Consider the following 11,915-nt stretch of genomic DNA (forward strand, 5'->3'; position numbering starts at 1 on the left):
TGTTCTTGAGCTACTTCTTCACAACAGTTTTCACTTCCTCGTCACTGGAATAATGTTTGCCCCTCAAGCCCTCTTTCATGGGGCCGAAGAGATGATAGTCTGAAGGCGCTAAATTTGGTTACGAGGAAGTGGTTAAAAGAACAGAATTTTACGGGGCAGGGATATATGCTCTCATTCGAAGGTGGAACGTTGCTATTGAAAGAAACGGTGACTATGTTGAGAGGTAGGGATGTGATCCACAGAGGACCAGGTTCATTTTGATGCATGATACATGCTCCTGTGTCGGTAATTATACCTGTCCTAAACAAAATGGCATTACTTTTTGACTCACCCTCCTATATCACATATTGTGATTTATTTCAAAGAAATAAATTACTAAACTTACATGCAGACATTCATGTCCTTTCTCACGGTGACTTGCCCTGTCATTTTTTTCTCATGTCGTGACTATTCTGTAATTTTTTTCTGTTTTTTTTTCTCGACTAATCATATTATTAACATGAGTTTTAAAGACTTTGTAGCGAGGCGAATGAGATCGTGTAAGGCGGCGTGCTGGCAGAAACGTTAGAACGCTGGGCGAAATGCTTAGCGGTATTTCGTATGCCATTACGTTCTGAGTTCAAATTCCGCCGAGGTCGACTTTGCCTTTCATCCTTTCGGAGTCGATAAATTAAGAGCCAGTTACGCACTGGGGTCGATATAATCGACTTAATCCGTCTGTCTGTCCTATTTTGTCTCCTCTGTGTTTAGCCCCTTGTGGGTAGTAAAGAAATAGGTATTTCGTCTGGCGCTACGTTCTGATTTCAAATTCCGCCGGGGTCGACTTTGCCTTTCATCCTTTCGGGGATCGATAAATTAAGTACCAGCTGCGTACTGGGTAGATCTAATCGACCGGTCCCCTCTACAAAAATTTTGAGCCTTGTGCCTAGAGTAGAAAAGAATGACATCGTGTGTTTTTCATGGCTTCCTTGAAGAAACATAAAGTAAACTATTGTAAAAGTCCATGTATAATACACCACTATTCACACACACACACACACACCACACACACACCACACACACACACATATATATATATATATATATATATATATATATATATATATATATATGTGTGTGTGTGTGTGTGTACGTGTCTTCTTTTTGTTTCAGACTAAATAAATTCAGATTTATAAATTAGATAATGGCTATAGACTGAAATACAATCATAACTCTCCTCAATGGAGGCGAAAGTAATACAGCTATTGCAAAACAGCTTCAAATTAACTGAACAACAGTCTGGAAAATTGTCAAGAAATTTCAAGGGACTGGTTCCACCGCCGATTGATCTGGACTTGGCCGAAAAAGAAGTTTGCAGACCCCTCAGAGAAAAGACACGACGAAATTCTCGTCCTTCCGTCATAAAACTGGCTGCCACAGCATAAAAAGCCGAACATCGATGTATCGAGGGCTGAAGGAAGATCTCGGGACCCATTCTCACAAGATGGTCCGTCGTCATGAGCTCCTGCAAGTTTATATGGCCTTAAGACTGGAAAGAAATTGTCTTATCCTGTATCAGATTGCTGAAGGCACCCTGTTCAACTGGGTGTTCACTGATGAAAAGAAATTTGACGCCGAACAGACAGTAAGCCACCAGAATTTGGAGTTGATCTAGCTCCATCTGGGATAGACTCGTAAACCGATGTAAAAATCCACAGTCTGTTATGGTTTGGGCGGCTCTGACAGCCACTGGAAGGTCTCCGCTCGTTTTTGTGCCCTCACGTGTTAAAATTAATATTAATCGGAACATTAGCATCATTCTGGAAGCTGAACTGCTTCCATGGGTGAAGGAGCACTTTCATGGGCGCATCTTAGAGCCTCCAACAGGACTTGGCACCGTCGCACAACTCCAAACAGACACAATACTAGATCCAGAAAAAACATTTTGTCGTTCATAGGCAAGGATGTATAGCCCTCAAGAAGCCCCGATCTCAAACCCGTTGGATGTTTCTGTTTGGTCCATTTTAGAGACGAGGGTCTCGAGCAATCCTCGTGCTTCGCTCGACACTCTGAAGGCAAAACTGCACCAAGAATGGGCTTCGATTCCGCAAGAATAACTGCGTGCTGTGTATGAAGCATTTGCACAATTCGAGACAGAGGTGGTCATATCGAGTAAATGTAGTAGTGTCATAATTGCGTTTCAGTTACCACTGCATTGCAACACTCGCCCCACCCCCCAAAATATAATAATATTTTGCTTTGGCAAAATTGAAAAAAACTTAGTTGCCTTAATTTTGGGACACCCTGTATATATATATATATATATATATATATATGTGTGTGTGTGTGTGTGTGTGTGTGTGTGTGTGTGTGGTGTGTGTGTGTGTGTGTGTGTGTGTTGGTACTTCGTTGGTTATGACGACGTGGGTTCCAGTTGATCCGATCAACGGAGCTGCCTGCTCCTGAAATTGACGTGCAAGGGGCTGAGCACTCCACAGACACACGTACCCTTAACATAGTTCTCAGGGAGGTTCAGCGTGACAAGGCTGGCCCTTTGAATTACAAGTACAACGCATTTTTGCCAGCTGAGTGGACTGAAGCAAGGTGAAGTAAAGCGTCTTGCTCAAGGACACAACACGCCGCCGGGAATCGAACACACGACCTTACGATCGTGAACCGAATACTTAGTCACTAAGCCACGCACCTTCATGTGTGCGTGTGCGCGTGTGCGTGTGTGCGTGTGCGTGTGTCATGCGCACATATGTACATATATACTTATGTGTGTGTGTTTGTGCTTGTCCGTGTTCGCTTCTACTTCTAATTATTTGAAGCATTGCTGTAAGGAAGGGACTGATTTCTATCAAAGATACAAAGCTCGGTCTTCGGAATGTAGAAAACAAAAACGATGACACCCTCCACTTAAAGTCTGTATTTCTGGTCATCTCAGCCGCAGTTGTGTCACTGGTTTTATAGCTGATTGCTGTGCAGCACTTAATCTACTGAAAATAAATTCACACAATGCTTGGATTCTTAGAACGCTTGCACGGAACTAATGGGTTTAGGATGTGGTCGTACTTGGTCACGAGTTCACTTCCACCATGCATGTTTATAGGTATAGCATTATATCACATATACTATACACATCTCGATTTTTGAAGCTGTTTTGAAATTTTATAATATTAAATACAACACGCAATATAACAGCTTTTAACCCTTTCGTTACCGTATTTCTTATTAGATGCTCTGTGTTTCTTTCAATTATTTTAAATATAACAACGAATTTAGTAAAATAACTTAGTTATCATTAAGCTAGTGTGAGGAACATAAACTGTGAATAAGGTTTGGTGGAAGATTTTAATTCAAAACATATGTAAAGAAGGCATTTGTACTACAGAGCCAGAAGCGGTTTCAGCCAGGTTGGTATCGAAAGAGTTAATATTTCATTTTATATAAAACTAGCAGTATCGCCCGGCGTTGCTCGGGTTTGTAAGGGAAATAACTATATAAGCATTTTTAGAGAGTTACTTCCCTTATAGATGCCAATTCGGGCTTTCTTAGCCATTTCTGTTTTGGTGTCTTCAAGCCATGAAGTCGTTGTTCTAAAAGAACGCTGGTCTCCTTGACAACGCTTTACGACGTTGATTTCTTTACACTCCCTTCCCCACTGCTTCACGAGGGAGGGAAGAAGGGGGAGAAGCAAACAGGTGCAGGTGTGACCATGGACGCCAACTCCGCCGCCATCGACACACGAAAAATTGTGCATTAAAATGGAATAAAAAATGATGTTAAATTATTTTTAAAATCGTAGACTCATTGTAGACGCGCGCTAATACTCAGACGGGCTCGATATGAATCACGACTATAAGATACCCGAATTTGGTTAAACTGCACCGCAAAATGTGGGAGTAGTTAGGAATCTAAATCGAAGGGGACAGACACTCACACAACTACAGTTTTATATATATAGATATTGATATATAGGTATATAATTTAAAAGATCATTATCATAACAATGCTTAGTAAGGAAGTGAGCCAGCAGAATCGTTAGCACGGCGGGCGAAATGCTTAGCGGCATTTCGTCCGTCTTTACGTTCTGAGTTCAAACTGCGCCGTGGTGGAAATTGTCTTTTATCCTTTCGGGATCGATTAACTAAGCACCAGTTGAGCACCGGGGTCGATGTAATCGACTTACTCCGCCTCTCCCAAAATTGCTGGCCTTGTGCCAAAATTTGAAACCAATTTAATAAAGCTTTGTAAGGCGGCGAGTAGGCAGAATCGTTGGCACGCCGGACAAGATGCCTAGCAGCATTTCGTCCGTCTTTACATTCTGAGTTCAAATTCCGCCGAGGTCAACTTTGCCTTTCGTCCTTTCGGGGTCGATGTAATCGACTTACTCCCTCCCGCCGAAACTGCTGGCTTTGTTCCAAAATTTGAAACTAATATAACAAAGCCTTTTTAGATTATTCTTCTCTTGTCTTAAAAACAGATGGAGAAAAACTTTACAGCATAAAACCATATTCATAGCATGAGCTCTAATTTTGATTTTAGTTAAAACATGAGAAGCTGCATTTTATACGAGAGCTTCAGCGAGGAATGGAAACTATGTATTCGTGTCTTTACAGACTAATTCACTCACTGCACTGTGAAAAGCAATATAAAAATATATTCAGAATTTATAGTTAACAAAGCTACATTCTTTCCTATCTTCTCTCGTGCTTTCATTGCGAATATGATTTTAAAAATGCTATGTTATCGCTCATAAAAGTCTGAAGTGCTTCATCTATATCAATCATCAACAGCTGAAAGTTGAACGACATTGTTTGTGAGGCTGGAGATGGAAAGATAGATACGGCCTAATGGAGGTCTGCATTAAACAAAGATATCGGATTGCATTTTCATGTGCAAACTTCCTTATATGCAGTTTTTGCATGTACTATTTCGCATGGTCTGCTATATGTAAGAAGGGAGGGATGAAAATTCTAGAGTCTAGTGGTACTAATTGCTAATAGTACATCTAATGCCAATTTCATTTAGTAGTTATCGTAGACAACAGTATACAGTTACAAACCGAAAACACTATGAATAAATAATAAGCAAGGAATCCAGGCCAGGTGTATCAAATAACCGTATTCGATTTGAAAGCACAAATTGCCAGAAATGCATTGTTTGCATAAATTCATACAGACAGACAGAAAACATAAATATGTGTTTGCTTATACACACACACACACACACACACACACACACACACACACACACACACACGCACACACATATAGATGCGTTTATGATTTATATATTAATACAAATATGTATGCGTGTGTGTGTGTGTATGTGTGTGTATACTCACACACATATATTAATATGTAAATCATATGGTTCCGGGTTCAGTCCCACTGCATGGTACCTTGGGCAAGTGTCTTCTACTATAGCTTCGGGCTGACCGAAGCCTTGTGAGTGGATTTGGTAGACGGAAACTGAAAGAAGCCCGTCTTATATATGTATATATATATATATATATATATATATATATATATATGTACGTGTGTGTACATGTTTGTGTGTCTGTGTTTGTCCCCCCCCCCACAACATCGCTTGACAACCAATGCTGGTGTGTTTAAATCCCCGTAACTTAGCGGTTCGGCAAAAGAGACCGATAGAATAAGTACTAGGCTTACAAAGAATAAGTCCTGAGGTCGATTTACTCGACTAAAGGCGATGCTCCAGCATGGCCACAGTCAAATGACTGAAACAAGTAAAAGAGTAATATATATAATGTATATATAATGTATATAGGTATCCCTGTGCATAACTATATATGGATAAAATATCCATGTACAGGCATACCTCACTCTACATCGTTAATTGGTTTCATGAGACACGGTTTCAGTCGAAAAACGATTCAAGTTGAATTTACTTGTCTCTAGGCCAAACTGATAATAACTATTCCCAGTTTTGTACTTTATTTATGAATGCATTTTCAATAATGCATGGTAAATAAAAGCCTATTTTAAGCTTACAAACAAATAATTTTTATTTTTAGTACAGTAAAGTAAAAAATAAGTAATATAAATTCACGAATACAATTTGACGGTGTTTACCGTACATCGCGGACGCTTTACTCATGAATGTGGTTTGCAAAAAGATAAAATACAAGCCTTCTTCCAACTGTTAAACATGGAGAAGGATATGTGATGACCTGGGGTGAGGTGGGGGGCTATATGTTGGAAATCCGCCGGCCCAATAGGTACTCTTCATGACTATTTAAGCATTTTATTTGATTAAATTCATCCTATGTTTGCGGAACTGTTTCGGGGGGAAACGCAACCTTTCAGGATGATAATGCACCGATTCAGACAGCTAAAGTTGTTACTGAATGGCACGAGGAACATTCTGTGAAATTGAATATCTTATGTGGCCACCACAGTCCCCAGATCTCAATATTATTGAACATTTATGGTGCATTTTAGGAAAAACATCACTACAAGAACTGGAGACTGTTTTAGCTGAAGAATGGACAAAAATTCCTTTGGAAACAATTCAAACTTCGTACGAGTTCATACCTCATAGAATTCAAGCTGTAATTACTGCCAAAGGGGTCCTATCCCATATTAAAATAAATCTGTTCTAAATTTTAAGGTGTTTTCATTATTTTGTCCAACCCGTGTATATATATATATAAAACAAACTGGGAGGAAAGAGACGGAACGAAGTGAGAATTCGAAAAATCGAAAATTCAAACGAACCCGACGCGAAGCGCTGTCAGACAATAGTGTAATAAATAAAATATATGCATACATACAAACATATATGTACGTACCGACATCTAGATGTATATATACATGCATATATAAATATATATACGTACAGGACACCACAAGAAGACGTAAAAATCAACAGAAACAGATAGAGGAAGACACTCTGTCTCTCTCTCTCTCTCTCCCACTCCTCCTCACTTTCGTCACTGCTAATCCTTTCGCCTGTTGCATTCAGGCCCTAAGGTCATGTTTCCCAGCGCTCGCCAGTTACCTTCTCATCCCCGCCAGAAAAAGGCCTTCGTTCGTCTTTTTCGTTTGTTCTCTTGTTTATTTTGATTTCTCGTATTGTAATTTAATTCTCGTTTTGTATTTTCTTGTACATGTATCTTTAATTTTGTATTTTTTCTTGTCCTTTTTTGTGCAGTTCTTTGTTACATTTTTTCTTGCTCGTTTTACCCCTCTACGAGGTTATTTTATTTTAATTCTCTCGTAGGAAGGCCTAGCATGACCAGACGTGTCCTGTCTTGCCTTCGAAACACGCTATGTCTGCTAGCGACAGCTGATGAAGGGGATTTTTCCTTGTGCAGCATGTCCTGTACTTCGTTTTTCTGCTGTACATAATTGTTTTTCACGTTTTCGTTTTCGTCTTGTTCCACGTCTCTGTCCTTCTGTTGTAACAAAATGGCTTTTCCGTTTTCGTTTCTGTTGATTTTTACGTCTTCTTGTGGTGTCCTGTACGTATATATATTTATATATGCATGTATATATACATGTAGATGTCGGTACGTACATATATGTTTGTATGTATGCATATATTTTATTTATTACACTATATATATATATATCATATATATATATATATATATATATATATATATATATATATATATTATATATATATATATATATATATAGATATTATCGGATGAATGTGAGTTCATCCTTTAATTGGAATTATTTCCAAATTTCCAAAGATTTCTCGTGTCTTATCTTCATACTTTATTTTGGAATTTACTTATGTAAATTTGTATAGGTATGGAAACTCGTATAGAATTAATCAGTATATGATTTAACTTATTCAACACAGTTCAACAAATTCATTCATATTCATGTAAATGGAAGCGATTAGATGTTAAAACGGAGTATAGTTTTTATTATTCATGTTGCTAAACAATTTGTTTCATACAAAAAGACTCAGATATTCATAAATAGAAAATCGCAATAGTCATATTTGTACTCGTCAGCAGCTGATATAAAAACTAAAAAAGACGTTAAGAATACAAAGGTTTTCTCTAGGTTATCCTTTTAGGATTAATGTATTCGTTCTTGCAGTCATGCCTATTTGAATCAAGATTAAAAAATATACAATTACGTACTGACATATGTAATATTAAAAAAAACTGACATACTCTCTATAAAATCTTATATGTGTGTCTTTAAAACTCCTTAAATGAATTATATTACTAGTCAGGTTGTATTTGTATGTACGAATGAATTTTTCAAATACAAATTTGGTTTTTTTCTTAGCCGTCAATTATCCTTTCGACTTCAGAAATTTCTAGAAAAAATGGTCTTTAATAGTATCCAAGAATAATTTCAGGTTTATAAAATTTATAATTTAAGTATTTATTGTAAATGATAGGTCTAATATTCTTAGACAAAATAAGTATTATAATTCGTAATTAATTATCTAGTCACAGTATTGATATGTTTAAGACAATTTAGAAATAAATACTATACGAGTAATAAGGTTTAAATAAAGTCTAAATAAAGGGGGTTACTTACGTTATAAACTTATGTAATCAAATATAGAGCCATTAGTATATAAGAAAGGTTGTTGTGTTTTTGATAGTTTATATGGAAAATATTTATATCATTGTTGATTATGATATGCCATTTTCTATCATCAATTAAACTGTCGACATTTTTGACGACACGGGTATGATCGTATCAAAGTGTTAAAGATAACTTGATGTAATGTACGCTGTGGAGAGGGGATAGTAAAAGGGTGGGAGTGATAGAGGGAGTGAGAGAGCGGGAGGGAAGCGAGGGGGGATTCAATCGGACGCTACTAGCAGGTGCGCACATACACACACACATGTGAACACTTTAGGTCCACATACACATACACATACACACAGCAGTGTGTATGCGTGTGAAACAGGGCGGGTGTATGCGTGTATGTATGCAACACCATTAGTATTTGTGTGTATGGGAACTAAAGGAGAACTTTTCCGGTAAATATTGTTTCTTCTTCTCAATTATAAATGAGAAAATATTCCATTTCGGTATTTCGGTAGTTAAATTTATTTCATGGTGGTGTGTATGTGTATATATATATATATATATATATATATATATATATATATATATATATATATATATATATAGATATATATAATTATATATATATATATATATGTATGTATGTTGTATATGTATATATACGTATAAATTATAAATAGAATTGTTAATGGTTGGTTGTAAAGAAACTGCTGAAGCCTCACACACCACACACATACGCATATATATATATACGTGTAATATATATATATATACACACACAAAAGTGCATGTGTGGTGTTGTGTGTAGAGTGTGTGTGTGTGTGTGCGTGTGTGTGTGTGCGTGTGTGTGTGTGTGTGTGTGTGTGTGTGTGTGTGTGTATGATAATTTTGTCTTCTGCACTTTAATTAGAACCACACACTAAGTATTAGACGTGCTATTTATAAGTTATACGTATGCATCCGAATAACATATATTTACACATTACCTAATTACATCTACTCATTAGGACAAAAACAAAGTCGAATAAATTTGACGAATGACTGGAACTACAGAAATGGAATAAACAATATTTCTCGTAAAACTCTTCTTTTACAAACGCTAATGGTGTTCACACATACATACATACATACATACATACATACATACATACATACATACATACATACATATACACATACATACATACATACATGCATGCATGCATTCCTTTTTACATACATACATACATACATACATACATATACACATACATACATACATACATGCATGCATACATACATACATACATACATACATACATACATACATACATACATACATACATACATACATACAAACATATACACATACATACATGCAAACAAACAAAAATACCCTGTTGTTGATGTTGAAATTCCAATGAAGGAACCTTGGGTCTAGGTTAGAAACAGGTTTTTTCTCTATTGGCAAGAAATCTTGAAATAAACTGAATAATGACATACATACATACATACATACATGCAAACAGATATACATATACACTTGTATATGTATATCTAGGTATATATGCGTACATAGAGAGATAGAGATACGTATACAGATAGACAGACAGACAGATAGATAGATAGACAGACAGACAGACAGACAGACAGATAGACAGATTGACAGACAGACAGACAGACAAGCAAGTAGGCAGAAAGACAGACAGAGAGACAGACAGGTAGATAGATAGATAGATATATAGATAGATAGATAGATAGATAGATAGATAGATAGATAGATAGATAGATAGATAGATAGATAGATAAATAGATAGATAGATAGATAGATAGATAGATACATAGATAGATAGATAGATAGATAGATAGATAGATAGATAGATAGATGATAGATAGATAGATAGATAGATAGATAGATAGATAGATAGATAGATAGATAGATAGATAGATAGATTGTCAGAAAAAAATACGGTATCTCTTCTGATTCTCTTTTACTCTTTTACTTGTTTCAGTCATTTGACTGCGGCCATGCTGGAGCATCGCCTTTTATTCGGGTAAATCGACCCCAGGACTTATTCTTTGTAAGCCTAGTACTTATTCTATCGGTCTCTTTTGCCGAACCAGCCATGACCATTACATGAAAGAGCACTAGAATTAGTAGTTCTTTCCATTACCAAGGTTGCAGAGCTTGATTTAAGGGAAATTTAGTTGCTATTTCTAGTGGCCAAGCCACCATATAGCAGCTTCCTCATTAACTCTAAACTCAGCCTGCATTGAGCAGACCTGAGCTTGATTCGAGGGAGATTTAGCTGCTATTTCTTCTAAGTCAAACTATTATAAAGCAATTCTCTCATTAGCTCAAAAGTCAACCGTCATTGAGCAGGCCTGTGCTTCATTCGATGGAGATTTAGCTGCTGTTTCTAGTCGGTCGAAATACCATGTAGCAGCACCCTCATTCACTTGTTGAACTCTTTAAAATATTTGACGGCGCTGACCACCGTTAGTTTCTTCGTATTCCATTGTTTTATTACAGACACAGTTAAACCAATGTTAGGATATTTGATGCAGAGGGAGAATTTAGAACGCTGTTGTTAGACATGTACAAGGTCCAGACATTGCTGGAATACAAAAGAGAAAGATGGCTGGCAAAGCGAGGCTGGCTGACACACGAAGGAGGCGTTGTTTAAAAGGATAACAGAGAAGGAAAGGAGAGAAAGAGATTGAGAGAAAGAATGATTATGGGGAGAGTGGATGAGGCTATCTGAGGACGACATCTTTTCAGGATAGCAACAAATAATAACGATAGTGACAATAATCCCGGACAGCCTGAAAAGCAACATAGTTAGCCATGACACAAACGCGAGACAGGTCTGTAAGGGAAAGTAAATGACATTCAAAATTAACGGCTTTAAAAGAGAATTTAAATAACATGGAAAATAATAAGTTGCATAAAGACGAGAAAAGGGAGAGAGGAAAATAAACCGAAACGAAATAAAAAAAAAAATAATTCAAATAAATCAAATAAGAGAGAGAGAGAGAGAGAGAGGGGGGGAGAGAGAAGTAGTAGTAGCAAACGAAAAGGAAAAGACAAGAGGGGAGAAAAAGAAAAGAAGGGAGAAGGAAAAGGAAGAGAAAAGGAAGAGGAGGAGGGGGAAGAGGAGAAGGAGGGGGAGGGGGAGAAGAAGAGAAGAAGAAGAAGAAGGACAACAACAACAACAATGGAAAATAGAGGTGGAAGAGGGGAAAGGAGGAGGAGGAGGAGAAGGAGGAGAAGAAGAAGAAGAACAAGAAGAAGGACAACAACAACAACAAAGGAAAATAGAGGTGGAAGAGGGGAAAGGAGGAGGGGGAGGAGGAGAAGAAGAAGAAGGACAACAACAACAAAGGAAAATAGAGGTGGAAGAGGGGAAAGGA

General features: G+C 37.2%; 1 long non-coding RNA gene across 1 annotated transcript in view; it reads left to right on the forward strand.

The window, feature by feature from the left end:
- Positions 1–9,330: 9,330 nt before the first annotated feature.
- Positions 9,331–11,915, forward strand: part of LOC118764963 — a 21,552-nt gene continuing 18,967 nt past the window's right edge. The window contains exon 1 of the long non-coding RNA XR_005000804.1: positions 9,331–9,341. This is a non-coding gene — a long non-coding RNA (uncharacterized LOC118764963). The remainder of the gene's footprint in view (positions 9,342–11,915) is intronic.

This window comes from Octopus sinensis, linkage group LG10 (genome assembly GCF_006345805.1).
Source record: "Octopus sinensis linkage group LG10, ASM634580v1, whole genome shotgun sequence".
Lineage (NCBI taxonomy): Eukaryota > Metazoa > Mollusca > Cephalopoda > Octopoda > Octopodidae > Octopus > Octopus sinensis.